The sequence below is a fragment of the Bidens hawaiensis genome, unplaced genomic scaffold, assembly GCF_021521415.1.
Source record: "Bidens hawaiensis isolate Kalapana, Puna unplaced genomic scaffold, B.hawaiensis_p1.1 tig00011078_1, whole genome shotgun sequence".
Lineage (NCBI taxonomy): Eukaryota > Viridiplantae > Streptophyta > Magnoliopsida > Asterales > Asteraceae > Bidens > Bidens hawaiensis.
In genome coordinates, this window is record NW_027491855.1 from 398,163 (window position 1) to 414,458 (window position 16,296).

General features: G+C 36.8%; 2 pseudogenes; both read left to right on the forward strand.

Annotated features, from left to right (window-relative positions):
• Positions 1–3,962: 3,962 nt before the first annotated feature.
• LOC143537066 (F-box/kelch-repeat protein At3g06240-like) lies at positions 3,963–5,116 on the forward strand (annotated as a pseudogene).
• An 8,650-nt stretch (positions 5,117–13,766) lies between these two features.
• LOC143537067 (F-box/LRR-repeat protein At2g40920-like) lies at positions 13,767–14,399 on the forward strand (annotated as a pseudogene).
• The last annotated feature ends 1,897 nt before the right edge of the window (positions 14,400–16,296 follow it).

Here is a 16,296-nt window from a genome sequence, read left to right on the forward strand (position 1 = left end):
TCATGGAGAATCTATACAAGTGGAACTCAACGCTCCTGACTTGCGAGGAGGTTACAGACCTACCCGCATCATACCCAAAGATCAAGCAGAAAAGTCGGGAATTTCTGCACGTGACATTAGGACTTCCGCGGGAAGAATCCCCATGGAAAACCTTAAAACTAAACCCTTTGCTTAAGTCCAAAAGTTCACCTCACTTATTAACAATTCATGAGAAGAACATTGGACTGGGGGGACTTGAAGAGGTAGGTCCCAGCAGAGCCCAGTTGGACCCGCAAAACTCACCTTCAACAGGGAGGTCTGCGCAAAGGCTAAACTCGCAAGACTCACCTTGAAGAGACGTCTGCGCAGAAACCAACTGGATCCGCAGGACCCACCATGCTCAGAGACGTGACGTCCTTACGTGCAGTACGCAAGCTGTTCCCGCAGGAAAAGCCTCCCAATGGTCGACGTACTCCGCCTGTTCCCGCAGCAACGGATACTAGCCATCAGGGAAGGCTACCCGCGCAGCAAGGCTACACGCACAAGGCACTTAACTCTTAAATAATTCAGTAATGTCACCTGAAGAAGGAGTGAGCAAGCCGGGAACACTCCCGCACAAATGAGCCAGTCCGTACGATACTGGAGGATCTTTTGTACTGTACCTGACGAGGTATGGACAAAAGATCTGACCAAAGATACGACAGCTCACTGACAACAGTATGACGAGCAGCACGCTCTTGTACTGTATGTCACTATCAGCCGCTGCCTACTCACCAACCTGTCGGAAGACGTGCATAGCCTGCAGTTGGTGGAACAGGAATAGTACACAGCCGGCCTGGTCACTTTCAGCCGCTGCCTACCCACCAACCACCAGCATGGCACGTGCATAACCCACAGTTGGCAGAACAGGAATACTATTCAGCCGGCTGTACCTGCTTGGAAACCTACATTCGGCTATAAATACTCCAACACCTTGAAATGGTATGGACACATGACATTACATTACATTACCTTATCACATATTATCTTTTCTAGCAATCTCTTAATATACACTTATATTCAAGAGCAATCTAGTCTGATTCTCACGCCGGAGGGTGGTCACAAGGAGGTACCCCCCCCCCCTTTTAAGTGACGAGCTCACGGTGTCTGTTTTGCAGGTCACCAGAAGAACCATCTTTGCCGGACATAACCCCTCGTGGGAAACATCTATTTAACCCCCAGATTATCTGTAATCTGCCCGGGGCCGATTAGTGTTTCTTCATCGTGTAAATTAATATAGATCGACTTGGACTACTAATAGTTGAAATTGTTAGATGATCCTCTATAACCGTTTTCTACCTTGTAAATAAAAATAATCATGTTCTAGTTTTTTTTACACAAGGCTATAACATGACATGAAAATAACTAGCTTTTGCTTGTTAAATCTAAGCAATTTAATAAACCGGTTGTGTTTGAGTTGGCGTATTTATCTCGTTTAATAAAATAGTCGTGTTCGAGTTATAACTTATAAGGTCATCCTGTCTTACTCTATTTATTGCATCATGTTTACAACCTGACAATATGTGAAACTCGTTTATAATGTGAATATACAACTTATTATCCTTTCAGATTTGAAGTACTTGTTTTAGCCACTATGTAATTTACAGAAGCCAACCTAAGCGTCCGATCAAGCCAAGACAAATCGGACAATTAAGTATTATACGATTCTACTCATAAGTTAAAATTGCAAAAATATAGGGTGTGAACCGAATTAATGCCAAAGTTATAAAGCATAGTTAACGTGTGTGTCAGGAAGATATGGAGATCAAGAAAGTTTTAACGCACGTGACGGCACGCCCACCACGAATATAAAAATAATATTGTAGTATTGTAATTAAAAACTAAAAACAAACAAAAACTTACAATAGCATTTGAAAAGGGGAAAATAATCAAAACGGCCCATTTGACCAAACCAATTCTTGATTAACCCCTCAAGCTAAAAAAATTAACCCCTCAAGCTAAAAAATACTAAACATGATTCCTTTCTAAACGGTAGGATCCACCATAATAGAACTGACGGTCGAAAGATCTTTCTGGCACTATTCCGTTTTTGAATCAACCAAATCTTGACACGTATACACTTAAACAGTCGAGCCAAATATTTTAGTTGTAGCGCCGACCATTTATTGTAGTCGGTCCGACGATTTAATAAATGGTCGGCCAACGGATCTATTCCGTCGGGCCTTTATATCTACTCAGTCGACTAACAGATCTATTTCGGCGGCTTTCATATCTACTCCGTCAACTAACAGATCTATTTCGGCGTCCTTCATATCTACTCCGTCGACCAACATATCTACGCCGGCGGTCTTCACATCTATTTTGTCGGGCCTTCGTATCCAGTGGCGGATCTTGAGCATTTAGTACGGATGGGCCGAAAGTCACGACAATCAAATATTTTTTTCCTACTTATAAGTATCGGGACGGAAATTCAATTCGGGTCGGGTCAAACAATAATTCCATAACTAACATACCAAATTGAAAGAAATACAAAATGGTGAAACGCGAATTACCGAACCTGGTGTCTGCTTGCTTCTGCTGACTGTTTTGATTAATCGATTTCACTCCCACACAAGTCAGTTCTAAACCTCAGACCTCAGCAGACAACGAGAGTGCCCAACCAATCAATCGATTTCACATCCAACCGATTTCATCAATTCACTTGCTTGCTTCTCAGCTTCTGTTTTGACTTCCGTGCCGAACCTCGTAAGTCAGTAATTCACACAACGACCATCGCACAATGGAACCTCCATTTGTTGTTGTGTTCAAACATCAACTATATGTTAGGGTTGGATTTTGTGCTTAATGTTTAGTTTTTTTGTAAAGTTTATTTGGGTTTGGGGTTGGTCTTATGGAGTTTTATTTCTTAGTCTTCCTTTCTTTATCTTTACGTTTATAAAAAAATCAAGCCTAGCCCGGACTCAAAGAACTTAGATGGGCCGGACTCAATACACACATATATTTTCTTGATTTTTTTTCGAAAAAAGACAATGCCGAGCGAAAAACGTGATGGGGTCGCAGCCCGATTCAGCCCGATTAAAGATCCGCTAGTGTTTGTATCTATTCCGTCGGGACTTCATATCTATTTCGTCGGGTCTTCATTATCTATTTATTTGGGCATTCATATCTTTATGTTTAAATTTACTAAATAATTAACAATTAAAAACAAAGAATCCAAATAATCAAAAATTTGTTGTGTTTAATGAGAATTTTAAGAGCTAAGGGTAATTACCCATAAATTTGATGGAAAACGAATATCGTCAAACAATTGGCATGAATGTTACCCATAAAGATATAAATGATTCGAATAAATACGAAGATATGACAAAATAGATGTGAAGGCCGTTAGAATAGATATGTTAGTTGACGGAGTATATATGAAGGCCGTCAGAATAGATCTGTTGATCAACGGAGTAGATATGAAAGCCCGACGGAATAGATCCGTTGGCCGACCGTTTATTAAGCCGTCGGGCCTATTGCTTAATAAATTTTCGGCGCCAAAACTAAACGGTCGGTTTTTTAAAAACACCCGGGCTCGACCGATTAAGTGTATACGTGTCAAGATGTGATTGGTTCAAAAATCAAAAGATGTTAGAAAGATGTCGGATGTCAGTTTTATTGTGGTGGAAACTACCGTTTATAAAAGGGCCATTTTGAATATTTTTAGTTTGGGGCTAGTCAAGAAATTGGTTTGATTTTTCCTTTGAATAAACATAATGTATATTGTTTATAAGAAGTTTAAGATTATTTTTGTTCTCCGCAAAAGAAAGATGAACAACTTTTATAAGACGGTTCCGAAAATGACGTAGCCGTACCCAAATCAACTTTAAACTTTTGTATTTTAATTAATTTAAATCAATGAATTTATAACTATATCAAGCAAGCCCTTGTATAAACTCTAAACTACGTACGTCTTCAATCGGCCTTCAAATCTTCAATTAATCATGGCTGCAGAATTACCTTCAGAGAGTATCTACGATATCTTGTCAAGACTACCTGTGAAATCTTTGGCTCGTTTCCGATGTGTAAGCAAGCTATGGTGCAACTACATCAACGATCCTTACCTTGAAACCATGCATGCCAAACGAGCAGTTACCGACGATCCACCACTCATCACGTTCCGTCAATTTGTACCTGATCATCCTCTTAATTACACACCGTGCACACTGATCAGTTTTTTAGAATATAAAGAAGAAGCACCCGGTTCTTGTACTCTAGAGATGAGAAAAAAGCCACCATGTGCGGAATAGAAGATTACAGATATCGTGATTACATTATTCTAGGTTCCTGCAATGGCCTGCTCTATTCGTCACAAGACACCACTTTGATTGTGATCCATCCTCTAAAGAAAGAATGTTATGAGGTGCCACCGATCATTATAAATACACAACACCCAAAATCGCCATCATGGCATTGGTGGCACATTAGGAAGTCCATCGAGTCGTCATGTGGGCTTGGGTTTGATGATTCTACCAACACTTTCAAGATGGTGTGTGTTGTGCCAGGCGAGTCAGAAGACTTTCTATACACCATGGTGCATGTGTTGGGCACAGACTCGTGGCGAAAGATACCTCAAGTCCCTTCATCTATCATTAACGGTGAAGGCGTGTTCAGTAATGGATGTTTGCATTGGTTACCGAAGGGTGATAGTTGTTGGCCAGTAATAACATTTGAGATGAAAGCCGAGGAATTCGGATTGATTAAACCTCCTAGAGAAACACCTCCTACAGAGTGGATTGATGTGCATTTGGTTAACTTACATGGTCAACTTGGATTTGTGTACAACTCTACCATGGAGATGCAGGTTTGGGTGTTGAAGGAGAGAGGATGGGTGATGCACTGTCACTTCGAGCAAAAACCGCATGAATATGGTTACCTAAAGGTCTTAGGTTTGTGGAACGCAAATGGGGACATATTAGTGATAAATAAAAAGAATGGAGGATTGTATGTTTACAACTTAAAAAGTAAAAGTTTATGTGAAGTCAGCTTAAAGGGTTTGGAACAAGGATGTGTAAAAGATACTCGAATGTATGAAAGTAGCTTGTTTACAACCCGATATACAATTAAAGAAAACCCCAAGGAGAAAACGTTAGCTTGAATTAATGTTTGACACGACAGTTTTTGATCCAGGTTAGTATATATAATTATCGTTTGGTTTGCTTTAGTTTCTTGGGTTGGAGATTGATGGGATTGACACTGAACTAATAATTATCGTTTTATGTGGATACGAAGAATTTTGGGTTTTTATTTCTAACACGTTTAATAAATATGTTGAGTTTGAGTTTATGTGTATAGCTTGTTTAATTAATTAAACAACTATGTTATGGTTTAGGTTTTTTTAACTCATGAATAAAAGATGTCAACCAATTAACAAGTTGCCAACCCATTTAGCTATACTAAATATATAGGGTTAGGTTTAAATAAGAAGTTTGATTTTTCTAAAAATGCTAGAAAGAAGGGTATTTTTGTCTTAACACTTTTATATCAAAACCCACTTACTTTAATCTCAAAACCCACTTACATTAATTTCAAAAACCCACTTACATCTTCAATCATCTCCTACATCCACCACCACTCCACCGCCCCGCCATCACACTCGTCACCCACTGCTGCCGCCTTGCCGGAAAAGTCCGAAAAAACACAATGGAAAACACTATGAAAAACATAATGGAAAAAACACACAATAATAAAAACACAATAAAAAACACAATTGTATGACACAATGGAAAAAACACAATGAAAAAAAAAACACAATGAAAAATACTATTGTATAACACAATTTTGTAAAACACAATTTGTAAAAAACCCACTAATTTTTTTAAAATTTTTATATTACAATATGGTACTCATATTAAAGATAAAAAGACACCCGTTATTATGGTGAATTTGTTTTTCAATAAAAACGTCGTAAAAAAAAGTTATAGACGTTTTAAAATGATGGGGGAATTTGGCATGTGCCTTGCATGTGGAGAGAGAAAGTCAACAAATATGTTATTCGTTTTATGTCCTTTACCTTGTGTTCACACTTGATTTCCCCCTAAACTAATCTCAACCCTCCATATTCAAAATCAATGGATAAAATTACTTCTTATCCTTTCTACAAAAACTATACTTACTATTATAACCTAACCCTAAATATATATACCATGTATGGGTTTAGCAATTCAAACCGCAACAGATGATTAACAGGATGTTCATGTTGGGAATATTATTTTTAAATGGACAAAATATTTATACGACTTTCGGTTGAGTGTTGGGAGATATAGAAATAGAGAAACATAGAATTAGTTAAATTTGGTTGTTTCCATGGTTGGTTCACAAAATATTTATATCATCTTAGCCATCTTTTCTTTTGAATAAAACAATTTAAACCGTTACAAAAAACAATAGCCTTACCCAACCATTTACACTTGATAATAATGGAAAACTAAAACAGCATACTACCGGTTAGAGATGGCCAAAAAAACCGGTTGGGGAACCGGTTTACCGGTTTAAACCGGAAACCGGTTTTTACGAAAACCGGTTTTTTAAAAACCGGTTTTTTTAAAAACCGGTTTAGAAACCGCCGGTTCGTCTTTCGGTTACAAGTTCTAGATCCAAAACCGGTTAACGAACCGGTTAATGGAAAAACCGGTTTTTTTTATTAACCGGTTATGGAAAAACCGGTTAACCGGTTTATAAAAAAACCGGTTTATAACGGCTATATGCCCGTTTTTTTTGTTTTTGGACCGTTTTTTTTTTACCATTTTACCCCCACAAACATCTATATATAGTTTAGGTTGGGTATTGGTTAGATCACACTCGATTATACAACTCCAAACGCTCTAAACGTTTATTTCATACGCGATTATTTTGTTATCTCACGCTCAATTATACCACATTACCACTCCATACGCTCTTATTCCGTAGTCGTTTATTTCATACTCGAGTATACCACTCTTATTTCGTAGTCGATTATCATGGCCTCCCAAAGTGCTGCTTCATCCGTCAACATGGGTGCCTCGAACACGGGAGAAACGGTCGTTCGGGTCATCCCCACGAAACGAAACCATGATGTTTGGCAACATTTCGACCTATGCGAAATGTCTAACGGTAGCCAAAAAGCTCGATGCAAACATTGTTTGAAGTTTTCTGGCAAAGATGCAAACTCCACTTTAAAAGCGCATGTACAAAGGCCCTTTTGCAAGGCCTTGAAGGACGAATCGGGAAGTAGTTCGCAGCCGGAGATGACGAATCAAGGAGCGGTGTTTACGTACGACGTTGAAGCGGTACGTCAACAGTTTTCAAACTTTGTGATTCAACAAACACTTCCTTTCAACCACTTCGACAACCCTCAATTCACGGAGATGATGCAAAACTATGTTCAACCACGCTACCAACACGTAAGTCGTTCGACCCTTAGAAGAGATTGTCTTAAAGCATGGAAAAACGCTAAATCCGAACTAATTTCATACTTTTCAAACTTACAAACTGGTGTAAACTTAACAACGGATGTGTGGTCGGTACCTCATGGTTCGCCCGACTCATACATTTGTGTGAAGGCCCATTGGGTTGACCCCGAGTCGTGGCAAATGATGAAACGAACCGTTGCGTTTCAATTGTTTGATTACCCGCACACGGGTAGAAATATTTTTCAAATCTTGGATAAAGTCATTCGACAATACAAGATTGAACATAAAATCTTTTCAATTTCGTTTGATAACGCATCCAACAATACGGCCGCGGTTGGCCATTTAAAATTAAAGTATAAACCTATTTGTGATGGAGCGTTTTTTCATAGCCGATGCATTGCACATATTATCAACTTGGCCGTGCAAGATGGGTTAAACGTGATCGAAACGCAAAGAAACAATTTTAAAAGAATGTTACGAGATGTTTTTAGCAACAATAAAACATTTTCAAGATACAAAAAATTTTGTGTAGAAGCTAATTGTCAATGGTTGGGGCCAAATTGGGATTGTCCAACAAGATGGAACTCGACTTGTAATATGTTTGAGAAAGCCATCCAACAAAAAGAATCATTAATTGCGTTTCATCAAATTTTGTCAAGTAGGGGTAAATGTGCACCGTACGATCCTAGAAACTGGTTATTGATTGAGATCGTTACGGAGGTCCTTCAAATTTTTAAATCTTGCACAACTAGTTTATCCGGGGTTTACTATCCAACAAGCCCCATTGCTTTACCAAAAATTGCTGTCATGTGCACAAAGTTGAGTGAACTTCATTGTAGGAGTGCACCTTATTTTGATATGGGTGTAAAAATGAAAGAAAAATTTAGAAAATATTTTCAAGAACTACCCGCTGTTTTGACATGTGCTGCTGCGTTAAACCCTTGCATCAATGTTGGTGGTGTTGAAGCTTTAATAGAAAAAATTTGTGATGAGCTAGGGTTAAACGACGATCAAAACCCCTATTATAGCCAAACTTTAAAGAATGCTTTCAACACCACCTTGTCAAACATGTATGATGTCTACCTTACAAAATACGGGTCGTCTTCCCAAATTCATGACTCGTTAAGAGCTGTTGCCCAATCCCAATCCCAAACCGACCTTGAAATGGGGATGTACTACATGATTTAGGAAGACGCCGGTAAACGTCAAAAGGTAAACACCCCAAGCAGTGAACTTGGAAGGTATGGTGGTACCAACTTTGTGAAACACATGACTCCGGATGAATTTAGAAGTCTTGATTTGCTGGCTTGGTGGAGAGGTAAGGAGGATGAGTTTCCGATCCTCGCCGCCATGGCCAAAGATTTACTAACGGTCCAAGCTTCCACGGTAGCTTCGGAGTCTGCTTTTTCTGTTTCTGGCAGGGTTATATCGATTAGGAGGACTCGACTCACTGCACCAGCTATAGAGATGTCGATTTGCTACAAGGATTACTTGGACTCTTTAGATAGGGCACAACATCAACGCTCACTCGAGGGGGAAATGGAGTATGAAGCGGGCTTGTATGAAGACGAGGTCAATGAAGGACACACTCAACCAATGACCGATGAAGAAGCCGCGTACGACGATTACCTAAGAAATAGCTCGGGATCGGGTAGCGAAGAAAATTAGTTAAAGAAACAGCAAACATGGAGGCAAATCATGAACAAACTGCGATTGGGAACAACAGGAGCATCTGCTAGTTCACGATTTAATGTTTGTATTTTTGAGTTAAATCATGAACAACAGTTCTTGGCAGAGATTTCTTCAGTGTTAATGATTTAATGTTTGTATTTTTGAGTTACGAATATGCGATAACGATTTAATGTTTGTATTTTTAATGTAAAAACTATAAATGAAAGTTATGTGTTTTTAATCTTTGGTTTGTTGAAAACACATTCACCAACACACACTCATACTCATCTTCCAAGCAAAGAACCCTAACAACGAAAGCAAAGAATGGCTTCGGTCAGTCCGTTTTGCCTTGTAGTTACCGTTTTGCCTTGTAGTTACCGGTTTGTTTATACTGTGAAAAAATAATGGTCTTCATTAAGTACAAAATATAAAAAACAAATATTCGTATTTGAAACCGCGAAATTTAAAAAAAAAAAAAAAACCGGTTAATAAAAAAAACCGGTTAATAAAAAAACCGGTTTATTAACCGGTTCTAACCGGTTTCTAAACCGGTCCTAACCGGTTAGACCGGTTAGGGTTTTGACAGCAAAAAACCGGTTATTAACCGAACCGGTTTTTTTCCGGGCAAAAAAAAACCGGTCCGGTTAATAACCGAACCGGTTTTTTAAAAAAAACCGGTTTGTGCACCTCTACTTGGGTCGCCATCTGTTAAGCTATAAGCATTTTAAGAAGAGGTAACCATAAGAGAGATTGGTGTTCTTGAGCTTCATCGTCCTTTACTTTGTGTTGTTATAACGTCAGTGCTATCTATTTATCTTGTTTGTATTAATTAATAACCTGATTGATTTTGTCATTGTCCATTCTGCCACTGCCATTATAGTTATGTGATGCGCATCGTGTATTTATAAAGGTTTGCTGTTCAACAATGGTGAAACCCAAGCGGTTATGAGAAAAGTTATGAAAGTTATAGATGGTTGATACTCTAAAAACAAGTTGTTCAAAATAATCATAGTTTATACAGGTTATAAACCATCATGACCGGTTAAGAAATATGATAATAGGGAATGATATATGGGATCTTGAAGTTAAGAAATTTTTAAATAGGCAAAATTCGTCAATGTCAAAATTGGTAAAAGTCAATGTAGGTCAAAGTAAAAGATGGGAAAGTTTTATTCGGAATTATACAATTAGTAAAATTTCTTTAATTGTACTCATAAGAGAGCTTGTATAGTTAGGTTTGCTTATCAAAAGGCCTTTGGTCTAACGGTATTAAGAGTTGGATAAGGTTTGTCTTTCAAGAGATTTGGGGCCAAGTCTCATGGTCATTAGTCATAAAGGTGTAATTTAAGGGTAGATTAAAGAGAATGAGTGATTGTTTTAAGGAAAAAGGAAAGGAAAAGAAAAAAGCTAGGTTTGCTTTGCATTAATATGTACTCAATTGGGTTAAATTTTGACCCAATTTGAAAATATGTGTTATTTGGTATGCATATTTGGGCCAAATGTGGTCTAAATGGGACAATGGGTACTCATAGGAAAACTTCAACCAGCATATTCTAGTGATAACATTTATGAGTTAGTGATAACTGTTTTCCCAAGTTAGAAAAATTATTTCTAATTTACTTTAATTTCACTTTTGTATTTTATCTTTTTCTTAATGTACGTGTCGCAACGTACAGGTTTGATAGCGTAGATTTGAACGATAATAATAAAATCAAAAAGAAAATAAATAGGAAAGACTATAAAGTGATTTTAAGCGTATATAAATTTTAGGTGATGTCTTTGACACAATCAAACATATAATTATGTTCGACTTTATCAATTTATCAATACGTCAACTGTAAATCATACCATTAGATGTGCCGGTTCTTATACGTATATATAGAAACGAATATGCAATTACTTTAAAATATTTAATATAGCTTGATTATCTTGATATTTTAGATCTACATTATCATAAATCACTAGCTGCGTGCCCGCGCGATGTGACAAAGTGCGTGCGCAACTCGACATTGAGCGCATAGTCCGTATCGCTATATATGTCACCTGATGACAGTGCGCACGTAGTCTGAAATTGGACACGCGACTCGTTTAAAGCCAATTGCGTGTAATTGAAGATTGAACACACGTAACCGGACCAGAATGCACGTTACCGACATTAAAACATGCTTGGCTAACACCATGCGTGTAATTCATGCCGGTTACCGGTCCAGGGCGCTGGGTTGAACGCTTACCAAGATTGGGTTATGTGCGTTACGTGGTGCTCGGCACGCGTTTATCGCCCCAGTACATGTAAACAACGGCATCTGCGTAGCAAACCTAAAATATACAGTAATTTCAAATAAAGCATTTTTATAAACCAATCCATTTTGGCCCTAAACCCGTTCCGACTCGACAACGTTCTGACTGGCCCTTTCTACTCGAACCCAAACCAAATTAACCATTTTTTTGTATCGAGTCGGACCTAATCCATTTTTACAAAGGACCCGAGCTCGCCCGACGCGACCTGTTACCGGTTCTAAACAGTAATCGCGTAGCATGTTAACTTTTTAAAACTAGAAAACTAAAGCAATATCATATTCAAATTAAGAGAATAAAATGCTCGTTTTTATGATGTTTTTTTTTTCGGAAAAATATTAAAGTGTGAAAAAGTTATAGCCGTTAAAAAATCGTGGGGGTAGTTGGTTTTGAATTAGGGGGCATATGTATAACTATAATTTTTACAAAAAAAAGTATTGAAGTTAAGAGACCAAAATTTTAAGTATACTTTGAAAGAATGAAAGTTTACATAATATTTGTGAGTAAATACTTAATTACCCCTAATTCTATATTTTTGATGCATTACGTGTTGTATATAAAGCAATAAGTTTGATACATCTTAAAATTTAATAGGTCGTTAACTCATGCTTTATACATAATATAGATATAGATATAACATAATACACACACACACACGCTAACTTTTATCCCCTGTATTACGGGGTTGTTTTACATACTCATTTATAATACTAGAAAGGTGCCCGCACAATGCGGCGGGATACAAAAAACCTAGTAATCATGTAACAATTATGGATGTTCAATGTTCGTTTGAAACATTAAAAGCATTTAAAGCAATCACCACTTTTGATCAGCCGGTTTTCGAGTGTTCAGACCATAACAAACAGTTTGGTATACGGTTTATATCGAAAATCAGTCATATAAAACCAGACATGACTGTAAACTTATTATTGAAGCTTAATGCGTGAAACCAAACCGTTGGTAACGATTCAGTTTAAATTTTCAACGGTTCAATTTCGGTTTTCAATGTTAAAAAAATCGAACAAACGGTTTGACTCATAGTTTAACTTGGAAACTGTTAAAACCGAATTGTGAACGCTCATACGTAACATGTTAATTTTTTTTAATCGAAAAAAACTATAGCCATACCATACGCAAATTAAAGACAATAAAATACTCATTTTTATGATGCAATTTTTAAAAGTTTATATATTAATGTATGAAAAAGTTACGACTGTTGGAAAATCGTTGGTAGGAAATTGGTTTACAATTAAAATCAAAAGGAATACATGGGTAAAGTTGAAGGTTAAAAGTTGTAACTATTTTTTAAATTTACAAAAGTTGAGTAAGGATGAGGGGGCAATGTTGTAACTTTTTCTATGCATATATTTTATAATCTACAAGTTTGTCCTTACCATACATGCTATAAAAGATGTATATTATGCTTTATTACTTGCAAATTACTTAAAAATTAAAAAGTATGTGTCTTAATTTGACCATGTCTCATGTATAATACATAGTATAGATTTATATATTTTTTTGGATTTTAATTTTATTTATTCTAAGTAAGTTAATAATATACTTAGGGTTCACAAATAAATTAGATGTTATAATCAAGTCTAAAGGCTATATAGGTTTGGTGAGACCCATGACACACTTAATTTTTTTTTACTATAAAATTGTTTCTTCATTATAAATAATATTTATTTCAAAAATTCGGATTTTAATTTTTAGTATATCCTTATTTTATAGGATTTTCATATCAAATATTGGTGAGGTTAATTTTTAATTTAATGAGATGTTATAACCCGTTTAAGGACTATCTGAGTTTGGTAAGATCCATATCCGTGAATTCGGGTTCATTGTATGAGAAACCTTATTTTTTAAGATTTCGTTTATATATATTTAAGATATATATAAGTTTAAGATTTATTTAATATCTGAAATCAACAACTTTAAATTTCGAATTTAAATTTAAATAAATGGATTGATCTACTTCCCTGTATATTTTATGAATACTACACACTAAACCACATCTTCAGTCGGCCTTCATATCAACACTCATGGCTGTAGATTTACCTTCGGAAAACATGTTCGATATCTTGTCAAGGCTGCCGGTGAAATCTTTGGCTCGTTTCGGATGTGTAAGCAAGCTATGGTGCAACTGGGTTTTATAGAATATAAAGAAGAAGAAAGTACTTGGTACTCTAGAGATGAGAAAGAAGCCACCTGCGATGGAGTTTACGTTTAAATTAATCAAAGATTACAAGTATCTTGAGAACATGATTCTAGGTTCATGTATCGCAAGACAACACTTTGATTGTGATTCATCCTCTAATGAGAGAATGCTATGAGCTGCCACCCATCAATACTCCACAACTCCGCTCAAAACTATCACATGCCTATATTAGGATGTTCGTTGAGTCGTCATGCGGCCTTGGGTTTGATGATTCTACCAACACTTTCAAGATGGTGTGTGTCGAGTCAGAAGACTTTATATACACCATGGTGCATGTGTTCGTGGCGAAAGATACCCCAAGTCCCTTCATCTTGCATTAACAGTGAAGGCGTGTTCTTTAATGGAATATGTTTGCATTGGTTACCTTGTTATGATTATGACTGGCCAATAATAACATTTGAGATAAAACCCGAGGAATTCGGACTAATTAAACCTCCTAGAGAAATACCTTGTGGACATTGGATTGATGCGCATTTGGTTGAATTACATGGTCAACTTGGATTTGTGTACACCTTCGTAAATAACTCTAGCTTTAGCGTCTGCATCGAGGTGTGGGTGTTGAAGAAGTGAAGAAACCACCTATTTTTATTTATTGTTACCTAAAGGTCTTGGGTTTCTGGAACGAAAATGGGGACATATTAGTGACGAATAAAAAAAATAGAGGATTGTATGTTTACAACTTAAAAAGTAAAAGTTTATGTGAAGTCAGCTTAGTTGGTTTGGAACAAGGGCGTGAAAAAGATATTTGAATGTATCAAAGTAGCTTGTTTACAACCCGCTATACAATAAAAAGAAAACAAGGATAAATCATTAGCTTGAATGTTTGATATTGCAACAGTTTTGGATGCAGATTAGTATATTAGTCGATTGGCTCATTTTCGTTTTCTTGGTTTGAGATGGGTTTGATGCTGAATTTGTAACTATCATTTTCTTTCCTTACCAAGAACAAGGTATTTTTGGGTTTCATTTCTAGCTAACACGTTTAAATAAACATGTTTTTAGCTGTCGTGTTTAGCTTGATTAGTTAAACGTAAAGTTCAATTTATGTTATGGTTTGGTTGTTTAACCCATTGAATTGAACATGCTAACCCATTACCCCCTAAAGTCAAAAAGCCGAAATAAAAATTACAAAAAGTACATTTGCTAGCCACTCATAATTTACATAAACCAACCTAATTTGGCAGATGAAAATGTTCAATATGTTTTCCTCTACGAGTCAATGTTCACCATCTAGCCAGAAGAAAGTATACCATGCCTATAAAGCCAAACATAAGAAGAGCAAGGCACCCAGAAAAACACACCTACGACTAATATGTTAAAATAAAAAGAGTATATAAGTAAAAGATTAAGGGACATAACTGTAAGTATTGTTTAAATTTACAAAAGATGATTAAAGTTAAGGGGGTAAAATTGCAACTATGTTTAATGATATGATGATGTTTATCATTCAAAAGACTATATTGTCATTTTCAACATTATTTGTTAGGTTGCAACTTATGTATTAAATTTTGTTTTTACTTAAACCAACGTCTTAATTTGCCAATCCCTCCCTCATTATATATATATAGAGATATAAAAACGCCCTGCTTGCGGTGCGCGCATATAATGTATATATGTGTGAACTCTCAGGTGGGCAAAAGTAAAATTGCACTAATTTTGACATTATTTTACTAATCTCATGAAAATAACGTTAAAAGTGGCGGAAGGTTAATCAGGCATCATGTGGTGGCGTTGATAGCCGAAAGACAATGGCACATGCACCAATCAGCCGGTGTCCCGATGATTGAGTGCTATGTGCCTTATGTCCAAGGCTTGATGCAAAACTACTATCGAGCCGGGGGTCTCACCGGAAGCAGTCTCTATATCCCTATGGGATAGAGGTAAGGCTGTCTACATCTTACCTTCCTCAGACTCTACCATAACATTGCTATTGGTGGGATATACTGAGTACGATGATGATGATGATGATGATGATGAGAGATATAAAAAATTAAAACTCCTAGATCTTGCAAGTTGAGGGAGGGATGGGCAAATTAAGACGATATCTTGTCAAGACTGCCGATGAAATCTTTGGCTCGTTTTCGATGTGTAAGCAAGCTATGGCGCAACTACATCAACGATTCTTCCCTTGAAACAATGCATGCCAAACTAGCAGTAATCAACGATCCAATACCCATCATGCTCATGTTCCCTGGATATATATATATACTCCCAACTCATCATGCAAACTCAATTTCTTGGAATATAAAGAAGAAGCAGGTACCCTTGGAGTGACAAAGAAGCCACCGGTTATGGAGTTTATGTGTAAGGGCTTGAGTAAAATATTATACCCAGTTCTAGGTTCTTGCAATGGTCTGCTCTATGCATCACAACTCCCGATTTATGATGCCACTTTGGTTGTATCAAAGTAGCTTGTTTGCTACTCGTTATTCGATCAGGAAAAAACTTTAGCCAGTTTAGTTTTTTGTTAGGTAGTAAATTTGACGGTTTGGTTGATTTGTTTATTTAACTTTTCTTTTTCCTATTGTGACTTTCTTAGACCTGTTTAGAGCCGAAATAACCGGTTTTGACAAGCTTTGACTCGATCCGATCCGGTTTGGGCTCAAAGCTGGTTCTACACCTTTAATAGGATTGACGCCGGATTTATAAATATTATCTATTGTGGATCTGAAGTCCCATTACAAACAGACACTTAGAAGATGA